Here is an 18,697-nt window from a genome sequence, read left to right on the forward strand (position 1 = left end):
GCTTGCTTGCCTACAGAGAAGCCCAGATTCTATTTGGGTCCTGAGCAAGGACCCACATTGCTCACACAGATCATCAGAACAATGCAGCCAGCTACTGATCGGGGGGATTACCCCGTGGACAGTGTGAGCTGCGGTCTGTAAGAGACGCTCCTGGGGCCGGCTGGTCCTCAGCACGTCGGCAGAATGGCAGTATTTCTGTTCTGCTGTTTGGCCTCTTGATGGCTACAGAACAAAACGCCAAGAATCTCCAACAGCACGAGGTCTGAAAGAGATCCCAGCATGCTTCTAAGAATGCATTTGAAAATGATAAGTGGAGAAAACCCAGCACAGGGACAGACCCACTGCAGGGTGGGAAAAACAAACCTTATGCTGAGAGCCATCTAAAAAGGACAAAATACCAAAGGAAGAAAAAAAAATATCTCAGTACGCCAGGTATACATTTACAGGAATAGCAAAGGGATCTAGGAATAACCTTTAAATGGATGGAATTGGGCACAGAACAGATGTGAATGAAAGTCCCCTGCAGCTGAGGCTCTCCATGCATGATGTGAAGCTGGCAATCCCCAGGGCAGCCCTGAACAGCCAGGCTCATCTGGGAAGCTAATATTGACTTATTGTTTTCCTTTACTTCTTAGAGAGGAAAAAAACATCCTAACAGCAGCTATGCTAGAGCTGTGTGTCCCAATTAACTTGCTGCAGGTAGGGTCAATCCGCTCTCCCCTGCATCCCCTTTAGAGGGCACAGAGCGTGTCTGTTCCCATGGCCACTGTCCCTTGGGGAGGAAAGGAAGGAAGAAAGGTGCTGTTCTATTTATGAGATAGTTCTGCTTTATGGCGCTGCCCTTCCCGCAGCCTGGCTGAATGGTCTTTCTTTTCTTTTTTTTCCTCCTTCTCTCTCATTTTTCTGTCAATTGATTGTTCACTGCCAGAGGGTATTATTGGCTTCAAAAGCCTCATTTTCTGGTTCCTGAACTGCTCATGTTCTCCTGGCTCATTGCTGCTGTTGGAGGTCAGATCCAAGTCCCGGAGTCATTAGGCTGTTCTGGGTTTGACCTTGAGAGCTTCTAAAGCTCACCCCATCTCATGAAGAGCACCTTTGAAAAACTCATTGGATCATTTCAGACACACGCTTTTAAAATAACACCCAGTGACCAGAGAGGACCTGATTATTTCAGTGGTGAGTGGAAATAAGCTGGAACCACACCACTGCCAGGTTTCAGAATGCAATTGACTGGGAGCATTTCTGAACAGCACTCAGTTTGGCTTGGTGCAGAGTTGGGGGCTCTGACAGCACTCCTCAGTCCCAGCACGCATGGAAAACTTGGTTCAGATCTCTAGAAATGCAGCAGTTCCATTCTGGTCTCAGCTCTTGCTATGGGTTAACACATCTAGAGCAAGATGCAGTTCTGTAATTCACATGAAAACTGTTCTGGTACAGGTGTTTTGGGAAGGGTTTCCCTCTGGATTGGAAATTCCCAATCTGTAGCTGTCAGTGAGCATCCATCCAAGCACAGGGGAAAAAAATTAAGTGGTGAATCCTGATCTGTGCCTTGCTGTTCAGTTCCACCCTGCACAGCTGTGTAAATATGGAGAAGAAGGGGTAAAAATGCCAAACAAAACCAATTACTTTCTTAATTTAATATCTTGTTTCTTTCTCCTTGTACTATTCCAGAGGGTTATCTTGTTCTCTACAGAATTGTGCTGGCAAAGTCCCATGAGATTCAAAACTTTGAGGTGAGGTGTCAGCACTTTCTGGGAAGGAGCAGTCCAACCAGATCAATGGGTGTCAGGTTGTATGTTAGGAACATTTACTTCTCAGAAAGAATGATCAAGCATTGGAACGGGCTGCTCAGGAAGATGGTGGAGTCACCATCCCTGGAGGTGTTCACGATAGATAGATGTGGCACTGAGTGGCATGGTTCAGCAGGCATCGTGGGTATGGGTTGATGATCTTAGAGGTCTTTTCCATACCTCATGATTCTATGATTCTATGAATGAGCAGCCCATGGACTGGGGTGGGGATGGGGACTGAGTATGAGCCCAGCAGGGCAGGGAGCAGATGCCCAGTCCGTGCGGACTGTTGCAAGGTGGATGGGAGGAGTGCTCCATCCCTCCTTTCTGGAGAGAATAAAATGGACTCAGAATCACTACTGCTGCAGCTATATTTGGCTGAGGATGTGGCTCAGGTTTGTCATTGTTAGCTAATTTCCTCTTATGCTTTGTACCTTTGCAGAAGGAATAAATAATGCTTTGTCTGGGTCCTGTGCCATTGCAGATGTCCTAGGCAGGCTTTTGGCTGGAAGCTGCTATAAGGAGCCCAGGCAGGTCAGGCTCTGCTCCTACGGAAAACACAGAGGTGCCATACACGCTCTGTGCAGCCAGACTTCACCATCTCCCTTGCCAGGATTATGAGTGTCTGCTCAAAAGACACCGAAGCATCAAAGCAATGAGAGGAGCTGCTCACCTGGGAAGCCACCTCTGTGCCCTCCCACCCTGCTCTTACCACCAGATCACAAAAGGGAGGCTCAAAAACTTTCAATTCAGCCTTGGGGGCAAGCTGGCTGCCAAAGCAGATAGAATTGGGGCATTCTGACTGAAAACCTGTTCTTGAAAACACGAAGAGCAACTCAGGCTGCGTTAGACCTGCATGTAAGACATGATGCTATTGGAAACCAAATAAAAAATCACAAACACTTGGTAAGCAGCAGCAGCCTGGCTATACCGAGGGCTGTGTGGGAAGGAAAGGAAAGGCTCCTATTTAAAGATGCCTTAATCAAATCCCATCCCATCTACACTTCTAGGTTTTGCTCCAAAATCCAGTTAAACCACCAAGCTAACACAGACCATAGTTAGCAAAGAAGACAATGAACAAGAAAACGCACGCTCCTGGGTTATTTCACTGCTCTGTGAGGAAGCACTGAAATGCTGACAGTTTACCTCTGAAATCTCTCAAATAAAACAGGTCTTGAACATTCCTGAATTATTATCAACAAGAATGGTGCCATGCCTGCAGGAGGGCTGCACCAGGAGGGTTTTGCTGGACACAGAGCTGGGGACATGGTGCAGAGTTTCCACAAAACAGCACTGCACTAAAAAATCATTCGTGCAGGGTTGGATGCCCTGAGAAATCCAGGTCAGGCCCTGTGTTTCTCCAAAGTCACTGCTCACAGAGAGCACCATCAGCCCATTTCCCTGTGTGAAGATGGTACAAAATGCAGAAGAAATGCAAAATACTCAAAGAGAGATCACAGATTACTGCTAAAAGAGAATCTGTTGAAGAAAAAAAATAATCAGCAGTTCTCTGTGTTTGGAGCACATTGTCTGCTGGTTCAAAATCAGGCTCTGGCTGGTGTTATTTTGGGGGATTTAAACCAGACTCTTGCTGTTACCGTCTCACTCTTCTTGGCTTTGTTGCTGTTTTTCTCTTTTATTATTCTGAAGAAAAGAAGTCAATTAGAGTGTTCTTTTTTTGGAAGTAGAATGGCTGTGTGAGCACCACGTGGACAGTCTCCATGTGGCACAGTGGCTCAGTGCATGGGTTCCTTCCCACTGCTTCGAGTCAGGTGCAATGTCAAGGGGATTTCCCTCCTGCAGCACAGGGCTTTATGGACTCTCAAGGTATATCCTCGTGCTAAGCACCTGCATGGAGCTCCAGTCACACAGCCAAAAGGTCACACAGCCTGGAGGTGGCCCCAGGCAGAGAGGAAGGTGCACAGGAACCTGTGTGCACATCCCAGCCATCCCCTCATGGCTGTCCATCCTTCATGAAACCTATAACTCTCCCTCCGAAGCAGACTCTGTGTTACACTGCATGATGTCTCTATGTTCATGCACAGTGCTGATGAGCCTTCCCCTTGCCTCCACCTGCACAGGACCACCTGGCTTTGCTTGCTGCAATATCCCCACAGCAGATGTGACTGCCCAGGCTATGAACCAACCTGGCTCCAACATGCCCTCAGCATCATGTGATGAGTGCCTGACATCGTGCACATCCTCTCCCTTGCAGTCTCTCATTCCAGCACCAATTAGCTGCCTGCTGGCAGAGCACAGACTGCAGTCTTACAAGCACCTGCCTCTGAGCACACTTTAATTGCCCCCTGAAGGCCCTGCACCCAACAGGTATCAGATAATTTACGAGCCAACTTTCAATGCCTATATTTAAAAAGGTGACCCTAGTTTGAGAAAAGATTTTTTGGGGGCCAAGCTGTAATTTGGAAACATTTAAACATGGATTTAAGTAACCCTGTAAAATCATGTAATGCCGGGCAAGAGCTTTGGGTTAAATAATACCCCCAGGAAAATCATAGCGTGTGAAGGCAGCTGCTGGAAGTTGACAGGACCTTCATTATGGCAGCCCTGGTGGGCAATCTGGCAACAGAGGAATCAGTTGGAAAATCTCTGCTGGAGGGCAGTGGTGAACGCCATGTGCTGATGCATGTCCTGGTGTGAGCCGTGCTGCTGGGGCTGTGTGTTTTTGGGCGAAACAGCTTCAGAGGAGCCAACAGCTTCAGAGGCTCCTTCTCCTGGTTCAAGCTCAATAAACAGAAACTGCTCTGCTCAGTGTTTCTTGACATAGAGCCATGCTCTGCTGTGTTGCTTTGTGACAGCAGCACTGCAAAACGTGCACTCCTCATGCTGCTCTGCTCTGACACCCCCTGTTTGTGACTTCAAGGCAGCACATTCCCCTCCTCAGCCCTTTCCCACTCCATCAGAGTATAAAACCACTGAGCTCTGCTGCTAATGGCCCAAACAAATGGTTTAATCGCAGTGATGTAAAAAGGAGTGAGGAGCATGCAGGATGGAAAAAATGCTGGATAGACAGTAAGCCTAATGAGGTAATGTGTAAAGCCAAGTGTTTTCTAACAGACAGAACGTGGCAGAGCTGACATGTATATTGAAAGGGACATAAAAACGTAGACAAAACAATAGCCATGGTTGGCCACAGCTCAGTTTACGCAGTGGAAACATTTTTTCCTCTGAAGGCAAAAGGGAGAAGCGCAGAAGACTCATTGAAAGCTCCATTATTGGTAGTGCAGACCCAGCATGGCCACGGGAGATGCAGAATGCCTGTGCACAGGCACCCTGAGTTCTGACGCTGTGCCAGCACAAGTGTGATAAGTTTGCCAGGGCTCTGCTGGCATGGCCAGCATCCATCTTTGCAAGGAGAGGGGACTGAGAGGACCAGTGCCCAATGGCACCATGGGTTGAGTAAAGGGCAAACTGGGTTTCTACCTGCCTGCTCTTACTGGAGAAATCAGTTGGAAATTCCTGGTGGTGCACCCAAAGAGCTACCTGTTTCAAACTGCCATAGCAGCCAATCTGCATGAGCCATTCAATTCTCAAGCATTTTCCCCATTTTGGAGTAGCTGTGAAAATTAAAACCAGTAATTCCAGCTGATTGCATATAGCATACGCTCAAATAGCAATTACTGGTGAAACTTTCCTATGGCTGCTGTAGAATTTGGACTTTATATAATCCAAGTAATAACATCAGCCACAACCAGACAACTTGCTCTGACTGCACTGCTGCTGTGCCCTGAACAGATTTACACAGTTCAGTGCTTTGCAATAGCTTAGCCAGCGCTAAAAACATAAGAATTTAGTTATTAATGTCATTTTGCATTGAGATAGTTTGCGGGATCAATCTATCATGCTAAATCTACAAGCTCCAAACTGTATACATAAGGTATACTGGGGGATTTGGAAAGATTAAGAATAGCTCCTACGTGTCTGCATGTGTGTATAACCACTGATGGCTTTATCTATGAGTTACCTGCTGCTGTGCAGGAAAGGCTAAGATAAGGAAACTCGCTTGTCCTGCCTGGGAGCTGCAGTATGGGATATGCTTATTGCTGAGTTCTGCCTCTCTGGTTTGGGGCAATGCAGTCCTAAAACATCATCTGAGCCCAGCTGGAGCTCAGGGCATCCCATATTTCTGCCGTCTGCTGTGAGCCTCCTCTTCTGCTTCTACGGGACACTGCTGATGAATCAGCCATTCCCAGGTGAACGCAGCCCTGCTTGAGATGTGGCGAATCCCATAATCCCCCCAGGATTCAGTCATCACCTCCCACAGCCCAGCCAGAGATATTCACCGCAACCCCAGGATCAGCAGCAGGGCAAAAAGGAAAGGACACCCCACAGGACAGCGAGCACACGATCAGCAGTGTTAGTGACAGCAAACCTAGATGCACTCTGTGTTCTGAAGTCTGTGTCACTGCAGAGTACCTGGGCCAGTACTACCTTCCCCAAACACCCATAGCGTGCGTAACCACGCCATTTATAAAAAGCATCCTCTGAAAAGATTTTCCTACAGGGTAAAGGCCCATTATGAGGACTTCCTGGCTTACATGGCTGTATATAGCATCAGTAATCCTATTATGCTTATCCTAAACCGTCCTCCACCGAACAGTGAAATGAACTTTACAGAACACTAGAAGCTTAATTAAGCCTCCAAACCTGCTGCGAGAAGCACAGCTCTGCCTCTATAACCGCATGGTTATCGCAGCAAACACAGGCAGCACACCTGCACCATGCACACACCCAGCACTGCATCCCTGCTTCTACTCAGCTTGTTCTTGGGAAATTCAAGGCAAGTCCTTTGTAGGAAGTGTTGTCCCATTAATTCTTTATCTCCACGAGCCCAAATCCCTGCACACATCCGCGTGGCAATAACTCTGCTCTGCTAAATAGCTGTGCTGAGGCTGAAGAGCACTCGCTCACGCACTTCTGTATTTTCATTGCTCAGCTGTGCTTCCCCGCAGCAAGGATAAATAAAAGTGGAAGTGATCAGCCTGGCCGTTGTGGGGGGCCTGTGCAAAGCTTTAAAGAAGCAATATTACAGCAAAAGCAAGTAATAATGAGCTGGGTTGCAGCAGCCCCAGTGCCTATGTGCTGTACATCAGCACAAAGCTTCTGAGCTCCCATACAGACCTAAGAACTGAGCAGCAGTGTCCAACTGTGTGACAAGTGATGGGGCAGATTTGGATGCTCTGGCCACTTCATTTCAGCTGCATGCTCCTAGATGCCCACATTCATATTTCACACTTATCTCTTTTTCACACAATTCGTGCTTGATAGTCCTTGAATCTCTCCAAAGAAAACCAAGCGCCTGTGAAGCTCCTGCACATAGCCAAAGGGATCTGCAAGAGCACAAATGCAGCAGTCAGAAAGGGCTACAGAGATGATTATCCTATGACCAGAAAGGAGTCTTTCTGGTGCTAATAATATCACAAATAGTGCTCTAAAACCCTGAGGGCATCACAGTGCCAGTGCCAGCCATTGTGCATCCAGCAGGGCTGAACCCCTAGCCATCACTGAATACAGATTCCTGGGACCTTTACCCTTCCTTTTCCCAGTGCAGGGCACCTTGGAGGATTAGCTGTAGAAATTAATATCCTCAGACACTTGCTTTTTGGTGTAACAGACTGAGACAGGCTAAATATTTTGTGTTCTTGTCTTGCCTGGCTGGTAACCCAGATACTATTAGTGAAGCACAACTGGGTCATGAGAATTAATATTAGCATCTGCGTTAGATGCTTTATTTACATCACTGTAGCTGTCAAAAGTTGTAGGTAGCTTAAAAGGAGTCTGGTTTATTTATGTTGACAGCAGCAGGAAAATAGCTGTGTCCACGGGGCTGGGGGTTAGGACAAGGGACAGGAGCATGGGCTTTGCCAGAGCTGTGCCATGGCTAGGGCTGGACTGGAGGCATCAGGTAGAAGAGATTCATTCTTAAAGCTCCAGTCATTGTTTCAGCAAAATTAAGGAATTAATTAAATCTTCAGCTCAGTAATTATGGAAACCTCAGCAATGGGGAGGAGCGCCTCCTTCCATAAGTCCCTGTGTCAGTGTCCGGGGACATCCTGCTTGGAGCAGATAGTGATGGGCTGTGGTGCTGGGATGAGTGTGGTCCAACTGCCAGAGCCGGGCATCTCTGTATCCAAGATGTTGAGAGCCTGTTGAAGGAGCTGGCTGAGAAGTACTGTCCTGGTGTCAGGAGAGAGGTCCGTAGAAAGGAGTGAGCCTGGGAGTTGCTTCTGCAGTGTAACACTGCAGTGAGCACCTTCTGCATCCCTGTAGCCATCAGAGGTCTATCATTTCACTGCATACATAGAGAGATCACCCTGCTAAAGAGTTCGTTTATCAGGAAACTAACCAAAGCAGAAATGACATCTTCCACAGTGGGCACGAGAAAACATTATTAGGATCCTCTTACGTCCTTGTCTCAGTTTTTATATGGACAAACACTTAACAAGTGGTATCACCAACAAAGGCAATGTCGGTTTTCAAAGCATGCAAAGACAAATCTCCAGAAATCAGGTGGTCCTGGAGCCAGAGGTACTGCTCTCTGTTGGATTTCATTACCAACAGCTGTTGAGCTTCACTGCCTTCAGGAAAAACAAGTTGTCATCTGAGAGCTTCATCAGCACACAAAGATTGCAACTTTTGTTGCATGTAAACATACATACAAAGCAAAACTAGGACTTGATCTCTGGAGGTCCCTTCCAACCACTACGATTCTGCGATTCTGTGAAATTCATTTCAGAAAAAGCAAAACTCTCCCTAGGACTGAATATGTAGCTGCTCCCCAAACCTGCAGCAAGTTGTATTTTTATGAACATCTTTCAAGGAGATGCAGGAATTCCTGTGAAATTTCCAATTTTCACTTGAATTAGCATCCCTCCCATCAGCCCCAATGCCAAAAAGTGGCAACTCCTGCTGGTGTTGCTCCAGAGCATGGCACTAATCCCTCCTGCAGCCTCCCCATGAGTGCCCGCTGACACAGCCATCCTGTGTCTCCTTTCTGCTTCACACATAGGAAAAAGCAAAGCTTTTTTATCCTTAATCAGCTCCTGGCTCCATAGGTGTTCCCCCATCAGTCATTTCCAGCAGTAATCGCAGCGTTAGCTTCTTCTTGCCTTGCACTAAATCTAGACAATTCCCTACCAGCCCTGTGTCAGCATTGCTCTTTGATCTCCAAGGGAAGCCTGAAATAATTATGAAATGGTGCTTTCTTTGCTGGCAGCTTTAACAACCCTCCGACCGGCTCTTTGGATGCTGTCCTGCCAGCTGTCACTCATACGTTGTAGAGGCAAATCGGTAAATATTACCTCACCTTGTCTAAAAATCCCACAGAGGACTTTTTAGCGGATGATTTGTTGGTGTTGGCATGGCACTTTCCAGCAAAGCCCTCGAAGCTGGCTCCTTAACAGACGACTGCAAACACAGCTCCTGAGTTACTGACTTCGTCTCCCCCAGCAGCACCCGGCAGCCATTGCCCACTAATGGAGAGAGAGGTGGTTCTGGGGTGAACACAATTTTCCTAGCACTCCCAAGAGGGCAAAGGAAATGAATCTGCAAGATGTGGGAGGCCTGATTTGGAGAATGAATTGGGTCTGCTCTGTTGCTTCCTTCATCACTGTTGAGGGGCTTAGAGTGGCTCTCCTCATCCTGCGATCCTTGAGAAGAAAAGTGTGAGGAGAACAGAAATTGTAGGAAGAATTGGTAGGAAAAAGAGTCAGCCCCAGCTGACTCTGACTTTCTGACTGAAAGCTCTGTTTATCTGCTGGCTTTAGTTTTACTAACTGTACTTTTTAATTTTGGCAAGGACACACAGAGCCCAGGAGAGGAATGCTCTCTGTATATAATTATAAATCAAAATATAATATAATAAGTAAAATGAGCACTGAAAACCACCACTCACTAACTGCATATGCCATCCACCTAATAGTTCCAGGCCATGAGTCACCGCTTGAATTGAAGAGGCGCAGCAGAGCAGCTGAGGGCCAGCTCCATAGGGGTAGCAAAGGCTCTAAAACCTGTCATTGCTTGTGCCTTGTGGTGAAGCCAACCAACAGCTCTCAAACCTGGCTCCAGAAAGCCCATACTCAGTGGTGTCATACCTGGCTGCCCAGTCATGCCAGACTGGGCATTCCAGTTTCCTGAGTTACATGGGCAAAGGGCTAAATAGTTATGAAATGGTATCATAGAACTGACCAGGTATCAGCTGAAATGGACAAAGGTATCCTGGCCTGGAGCAGAACTGAACACCTCTACACAATGCATCTGGGAGCTTTCAGGAGATGGACACCTACATCAGGGCAGGAAAAAGGAGAGAAAGAGGAGGGGTTGACATGTGTCTGGGTTTTGGAAATGTCTGCTGAGTGCACTAGCAAATAGAAACACAAAAGTCAAAAGAGCAAGGAGCAGAGGAGAGAGGTTTGCACTGGTAGCCTTAGTGCCCTGGTAACGAGCAGGAGAGTGTAAAAGGACTTTCCATGTGCACATCAGCACAGACCTCTGTGACCTGTATGTCTTCAGTGCTTGTGCAACAGGAACTTACAGAAAGCAGCACTGCAAAATAATTCAGTGTAAGATGTCAGGGTCCCTTAATCATAACTCATGGTGACTTCATAGCAGCTCTGAGCCAGTTTCCCTGCTGCTGGGAAGGCCATGTGTCCTTGCCTTTGGATTGCTTCACTCCCCACTGGAATTCAGCCTCCTTCACACTGGGACACATTGGGATTTCAATAAGTGAGTAAGTGAGAGAACCAGCACTGACCTCAGGGCCTTCCCTGGGAGCTGGGAGCAGCAGCATCCTTTGGCTGAGCTTCCAGACATTCATGTATTCACAGAGAACTGTTAATTTTTGAGAAACGAGCTGAGCTTCAGCTAGTATCACTTAAATGGAGTGGATGGCAGAAGGTAGGCACCTGAAACCTTAATAAAATCGCCAGCCAAAAGGTGTGAATATTTCATTCCTCTCGTAGAGCAGCTGTGCTTAGTAACAAAGGTACCAGTTGCACATGTAGTTTCTTATTGCTTGGATTGGCCAGAAACAGAAAAGAAAGCCATTTTCTGACTTTATTTTTTTTTCCACAGGATTCCAGAAAATCTCTGGGTCTTTTGGAGATATTAACCACAACCTGAGAAGGCTTAAAGTATTTCCTTCCCAGTGACTTCTGTTCCTAAAATGCTTTACATATCTTGTGTTTACTAATGGCAATAATAATCACTAGACCCCATCAATCTGAGAGTGAGACTCCTCGTCACCTTGCGTGTGGTTTAACTGAAGCAGATTTGTTTACGGTGTATTAAGGGCACTGGGAGGTTGGAACAATTTTGCCAGCTGCTCCCTGTGATATTTTGGCAGCTCTCAGGATGTCGTTGTCATTCCCAGCGTAGCTCGAGATGGCTCTCAAAAGGCCAAGGAAAGGCAGCCAGGCACGTCTGCACCTCCTCTGGGGTTTTTAGCACGCCTTACATGCTCCATTGTTCCACTGCAGGGAAATCCCCCATTTGCAGTGCCTTGGAGCACAAAAGGTCTCCAGGTCAAAAAGCTCCTCTTATTGAACGCAAGCTGCAAAGCTGAGGAGCAATAATTTGTTATCTTTTTTTTTTTTCTTATCTTTTTTTTAATTAACATTCAGTCATTCTAAACTTTCTCACTGGAAGCTTTTGAACTTCTAAGAAATTGTATTAACTATGATGCTGGAAATACAGTTCTTTGCCTTCTGGCTGAACCTGTGCATGGACTATTTTGGGCCGTCTCATAGCACACCTGCTTCATGCTAAACCCTGTACCTATGATCTCTCTTGTTTTCTTTTGCAGAAAATTAATTTCTAAGCCTGATAGTGGCTCTTTCATCTGATGGACCTCTATGGCTCTCCTAAGACCTCTGTGACATCCAGAATGACATTTGGCTGCTTCCTTTCTTGCACACTGAATTCACTTCTTATTTGCTTCTGCAAAAACAATGCCAAAGTGTTTTTATGGTTTGATAATATGTTATATTTTGTGAGATTTTTTATCTCAATTGATAGTGCCTCTCAGAAATGTTACACATTTACCTGCAAACTCTGGCAATATACCATGTATTTTATCCTGTGAAAAGCCTCATCCAGTTAATGTACCAAGGAGTAAATATTGGCTAAGATGATGATGATGATCATTTTGATGCATTATCTGTTCTTGACACTTCAGCACCTGATTACAGGCAACAGGACCCTCAGCAAGGCCTATGGAGAACCAGAGCAATCGCCAGCATTGAGCAGGCAGCTGGAATTGCACAAGACTGAAAGATTTGAGTGTGTCCACAGACTGAATTTATCTTGGTGGCAATTTAAGTTGATGAAACAATCAGTTCCACCACTTTAAAGAACAAGCTTTTAAAACCTCGTCATTATTAAAGGTTAAAAAAAGCTGTAGTCTCTCAGGTAGCTCTTACCAAAGCCAAACAGAGTACAAATTAGTATAAATTGGTGCCTCAACACAACTGTGTAATTTGCATTTAGACTACTAAGAGTCAAATGCAAATCTCACTTTGCCAGACGCGGTGCTACATTCAGACTGACTGGTTCAGCGTGTACCAGAATACTGCTGAGTCAGAAAGGCAGAAGTAGGATAGGTAGGAAATGAGAAGGGGAATAGGGAGGGACACATGTGGATGACAGAGTGCCCAGGGGAGAGCAAGTCACAACGGAGAGGAAAAACAGCTTTTGCTGCTAAAGCACAGGAATGAGAATTGGGCAGTCTGAGTCCTCTTCCCAATCATGGCATTTTGGATCTGTTCTGCGGCCTTGGGTAGATAATTTATTCTCTTTGTGCACAGTTTCTCTATCTGTAAAATAAGGTTGATAGCCACTGCCATAACGGGACAGCTTTTCTTGACTCAGGTGAAGGAATGAGTCTGGTTAGACTTTGGTACGTGGCAGTCTGTGATGTGCTGAGAGATGCTACAGAAGTCAGTAGTGCAGGGAATGACTGCTCCGTTCAGCTGGGAGCAGCGGGGCCTGGAGGACTGCGCCCATGGGAGCAGGAGACACTCCAGGTCACACTGAAGTGCAACTGGCCCAACCTCCCCTGCACATTTTGCATTTTTCTTTACCAGATAAGCAACATAAGGTGAAGCAAAGTGAGCTCTGACAGCTGTTGTTCTGCAGCTTCCTCTGTGACTAGCTGTGTTTCCACCCTATCTTGAAATCCATACTACTCTTTTGGAAGGCAAAGAGCAATACTATACTGTACTTCTTGGAGTTTACTCAACCAGATTTAGTGCATGGTAGATGTATTTACCTTGGAAGCTTACTAGCTGGCGAGGGGCAACATGAACACCAAATACAGCAGCTTGGTCTGTCCACAATCTCAATGCCTTTTCTACTGAAGTTGCTATTCCCACAATACAAGACTTCTCTCCAGCCTAAGCAACACACGTCCTTACAGAACTTTGTTGTCCGTGTTTCAGAGCCACATAAACCAATGGGAGAATAACCATTTGCACTGCATTCCAACCCAGATTATTTATCTTCTCATCTCAGTAACAGTGTGCAAATCACACTGCCAGATGTGGAATATTCATATAAATTTCATTGTTTTGATCAAAATTGCAGTTGATGAAGCTCTCAGTACAGTTTGACCAACTCACCAAATTTCTGTTGAATACTCAACTTTTGTACTAACACACATGGGAACAGAATTTATCTCCACATTACAAGAAACTCTTTTATGACAAGCTATAAATCTGCATAATCTGTGTAATTTTGTATTTGCTTCTTGTAAAGTACAGAGTCTTTTTCATGGCAAGTCCCAGCAGAACACCAACTACCAATTATTTGTACTACTCACCCTACTATTTCTTAGTGGTTTTAAAACATGGTGCTCAACTCATTCATCCCTATGAGTGCTGGCCTGACTCCCCGTGAAACAGTTTGCTTTAATTTCAATGCACAATCAAAAGAAAATTCAAGAACTCTAAGTCTGCCATGACCATTAGATGCCTGCTCTGCCCCACCTCAGCAACAGGAATTGCACACATGGAGCTGAGCTGATGGACCTGGTTTGGGTGGCACAGCATAGTGATGTTCCCTGCTCTGTTCGCTGAGATGAAAAAAGAACTGCTCTGTTCCTTGCAGGGTGTAGTTTTATGCACTGCGAAGGTGAACAATAAAACAACTTGGACAGCAGATCGCATCTCCTGGCCATATAACAATGAACGGCATCCATATATTTTTAGTGAATTGCTTAGATTTCTCTATCCTTCAGAAAAGAGAAGCTATGTGCACATATAAGGCAGCTCACATTTTAGGAGTTTCCTATTATAGATGTCATTCCCAACGGTTAATAACTCATCCAAGCATGACTTGAGTAGCCCACATCATCAATATTAAATGTGACATTTACTATCAAGAACAAAGTTTTGGGGCTGCTGCCAGCCCCACTCACTGAGCTGTAAATATTTTGATCATCAAAGAAGAGGAAGAAAGAAGGAGCTGATCAGCCTGTGCTCACCCCGATAGAAATGGGGAGGAATTGGAAGTTTGCACAGAGCCCCAGGGGCTCAGTGACTGCAGGAGCACCCTTGGGTGGGTAAAGTCAAGGCAGGTACCAGTGTTCCTGAGGCCCTGTGGAGACCGGAATTCTGCTGAGTGTGCAAATGAGTGCAGGGGAACAGTGCAGGAATCACTCCTGGCCTCAACCAGGATACCTGTTGCATACCAACAGGTCCCTTGAATGGGATCACATCACCTTCCCTCCTGCAGAACAGCCAGTTTGGCAAGGAATGCATGCAATAATTTGACCCCTTTGACCTTTATAGGTATGATTTGCTCACAACTGTGTTCAGCCTGGAGCTGCAGTTGTCTGGGACGTCTGAACATTAACTAAATCACACACATTCTTTTATGTCTATAAACATTTTGGTGCCTCCATATTTACTATGCAATGCTGTTGCTATAGCTACTTTACAGTTGGGTCTGTTTGTTGCAGCACTGCTGAATATTACACAAAGGTACAAAACCAAGAAACTGCTGTTCTTTAAAATGTGCTATCACTGTTGTTATACTGATACAGAGCAGTGAGAGTGCAGAGCTCAAGAGAAAAAAGGCCTTTGGCATTATCCGGGCTGAGTCTAACCACTGCAAATGCACTTCTCCACAGAGCAGCAAATGGTCTTGGGAAGCTTTCATACCAAGAGGGGAATTAAATCACAGGTGCACACAAAGCACAAGAGCACTGAATACTGCCTCTTGCTTTTTCACTCTTACATACATGTATGTGTGTATATGTATATATACATATATATATATATACTTTTTTTTAGGTCAGAGCAGTGCTGTGTCTTGTCTGCTGCCTGTCCACTTTCTGAAGTGGAGGTGGAGCAGAGCTTTTGCTCCAGATGGGAGGCAGGGGTATATCGGGAGGTTGGGGTGCACTGGGAGGTTGGGATGCATTGAGTGGTGTTGCTGAGTAATGAATCATTCAACTCAGCAAGTGAGCTGAGAAACAATATTTTGACTTGACTCAAAATATTTGGTTCTGACCAAAGAAAAAACTTTGCTTTGTGTAGGTTATCAAAATCAAGAACTATTTCCAAAAACAGAGGGAACCATTTGATTTTAAAAATATCAGAACAGACCACTTCCTTTCACAACTGTCCAAATAAAAGTGTAGACATCCCTGAAGGACACATCTCACTGCTGCAACCTGAACAGCTCCCCATTGCTGCCAGCTGTGCAGTGTCCCCTTTTCCCCTGAACCTGGGAGACACATGATTTGCTAAAAAATGTCACTCAGCTATAGCACACAATCAGAGAATCAGAGAATCATGAAGATTGGAAAGACCACTAAGATCATCTAGTCCAAGCCCATACCCCCAGCAGTAAGGAAACACCAAAGAGCTTTCAGTGAATTTCTGCTTTTTCTTTTTTTTTTTGCTTGAGAGTCCATTAAATTGGAGAGGAGGATTTCTGGAGAAGCACCAAGCATTTTTTCATGACGATGACCTTCTAATTAGACATGACAAATAAGTACAGAAGGTCTCATTGTTATGGAGTGGCGACGTATAATAAAGACTGCAAATACCAAATAGCTTCATTACGCCCATTATCATCTTCTATCATTGTTTAATTGCGCGTATCAATTTTTAATAAAGAAACTTCATGTGCCTGTGAATTAGATCACACTGAGAGGGGCTTTTGTTGATTGCAGACACATCACCAGGCCAGCTGGGTCAGCTGGCTGCAAAGCAAGGTGGAGCAGAATGAACCATCTTTGTTGTTCTGGGCTGCATGATGAACAGAAGCACTTGTTGTACTTTACTCAGTGTCACTTAATGCTATTAGCGTCCTGGACCAGAGTGATTTTACTCCTCCTCCAAACAATGACGAATGATGCAGCTGGACAGAGCTGAGCTATTCACTCCAGTGGTAATTGCTGCACAATGATATTAAAGAAGCATTCACCAAAATCTTCCCTGGTTAATGATGTTTAGCTCATTATTAAATGCAGCTCATTACTGTTGGAAAGAAGGCCATTTAGCAGCCATCAGCACTGTAATACCACTGAGTGTCTTGCAGTGACCAGGCAGCAAGGGGGATGGCATGTTTTAAAAACATATTTTCACTTCAGAATAAAAGTGGAAATTTGTCTGGCAGTGTTTTGAAAAGAAATAAAGTCAAATACCATTTGAGTCTCACTTCCCTCTACAACTCTGGGAACAGGCATCTCCTTCACATGAGATGAAATTGCACTCCATGAAAACTAAGGGCTCATCTTGTCCCCTCCTGCTCCCTGCTGGGCACACTGCAGTGCCGCTCCTTGCCCATCCCCAGCTTCAGAGCTGACCTGCAGGGTCTCTGCCCAGTGCAGAAGCCCAGGACAGAAGCCCAGGACCAGGTCTCCCTCCCTGGGGCTGAGCTGCTTACACAAGGGGCGGCTGTGCAGCTGCAGGAGGCTCAAGTAACCCCAGGCTGAAGGTGAGGCCAGATGGTGCTCCACTTTCGAAGCTCATTAGGAGAAGGTGTTTTGTGACTCATGTCTAATTCCACATTAATGTTCATCAGGGCTGCAGGTACAACTCCTGGCCCCTCTCTGTGGCTGGAGTTCCCCTTCAGACCCTGCTTTGTTGGTGGCAGCAAAGTTGCTTCCAAAGCAGATCATTTCAGGTAAAGAAAGGAGAAGGTGTGAAAATGAAGAGAGTGTGAGGGTGTGCGTATGAGAAGCAGGGAATGAGAATTGATGTGGATCTTATGGTGTGGGTGGACCCGCAGCCCTGAGCCAGAGCAATGCTGACTGGACATCTCTACAATCCTGAACCAGGATTGTACCAGTTTGAGAAACCCAATATTACAATGCCCATGTAGTTCTGTTGGCCATTCTGCTGCCACAGATCATCTCCACTTGTTCTGCAGAAGAACAAAGCAGGGACTGAGGTGGAAGAGACACAAACCTCCTCCAGGGGTTCCCTGAGGCTGGGGAAATCTCACAGTTTTTAGGACTTGCTAATGGTAGCACCTTCCCCATTCCACAACTCATCTCCAGATAGGTGCAAGTAACGCACAGCATGCAGCTGGTGGCTGTTGTGTAGAGCAAAGAGCAGCTGCCCCACGTGTGTGTTCTGCTCCATGTGGAACCCAGTTCTCAACCATGGTTACTGAGAGCAGAGGGAAGTACTAACTCACATCTTTTGAGCTAAAAATGGTATGGTGTAATGTGAGGTTATAAAACAGACCACTCATTTGCCCTGGTTTAATTAAGATAATGAGAAGTGTAGGATGATGAGATATAGTTCTAGACAGTGGGAAAAAAGGGAAAAAAAAGGATGAAGAGCAATTACATTTGGAACAAAGAGAAATCTGTGGAGTTAGGGGCTGGGTAACAGGCTGTGACTGAGGTGATGTCTACAGGAGATTTATGGGTACCCAAAATAGGCACGGGCAGATCTGGGTGCTTGGATTAGTTCAGTAAAGCAGAGAACTTTTTAGTTTAAACAAAGTCAGTCCTTTTCTGAGCCTCATTTTTGTCCCAGTCAGGAGTCCACCATGATATGGTTTCAATGAACATATTGTCTGGGTACTGAGCATGCTACTGATGTTCCCTGTAACAATGATAGGAACAGGAACACCAGCACAACAATGCACCAAAAGCAGCATGCCTGCATTTACCATTTTATAGCAAAAACTGTTTGCTTTTTCTATACCCGCCTTTCAACACATTGCTTTGAAAAAAGAGACACCTGAACCACGCACAGCATTTCCATTATGCTGCAACATACCTTTGAGGACAGCTGGAAAATATATTCGAGGAAATCCCAATCACATGCTGCAAAAGGAAAGAGGGGAAACTCCAAATGGGTCTGTATGTGCAGGCTACATAATTCACCAGCACCATAATTAATTCAGATCACTTAGTTTTACAAGCAGTCCTTCAGCAGTGTAATTAAGCTTATCAGTGATCAAACTGGGTCTGACTTCAGCATTAGAAGAGCAACCAGGGAGAGAATAACTAACTACAGGAGCAAAGGGGAGAGTTTAGAGTTGAGGTAGTTGGTCAATATTTGGGTGACATGAGACTCATTATATACCTCCTTAATAAGCATGCATTTTATTTCTGTTCTGCTGTGTCTAATTCACTTCTCTGATGTTGTATTATATTGCATTTCCATGCAGTTTTTATAGGTTGAGTCCCAAGAGCCATAATTTATTGACATTAATTCATAAATCTTTAAAAGGGCAAGAGACTGACTTAATCAGAACGAATCGTTTCCCCTTTGTTTGGACTTGTTTAAAATCACTTGTGTTCTACTTGATACAATTTAAGTGACTAATTATAACTTGATTTTCTCTCCTCCCAATCCTTTTGATTCATAATCATTGCTTTCAGCTAATGAATTTCCCATTCTCAAAGTGCAATTAAAGACTTG

This window comes from Meleagris gallopavo, chromosome 22 (assembly GCF_000146605.3).
Source record: "Meleagris gallopavo isolate NT-WF06-2002-E0010 breed Aviagen turkey brand Nicholas breeding stock chromosome 22, Turkey_5.1, whole genome shotgun sequence".
Classification (NCBI taxonomy): Eukaryota; Metazoa; Chordata; class Aves; order Galliformes; family Phasianidae; genus Meleagris; species Meleagris gallopavo.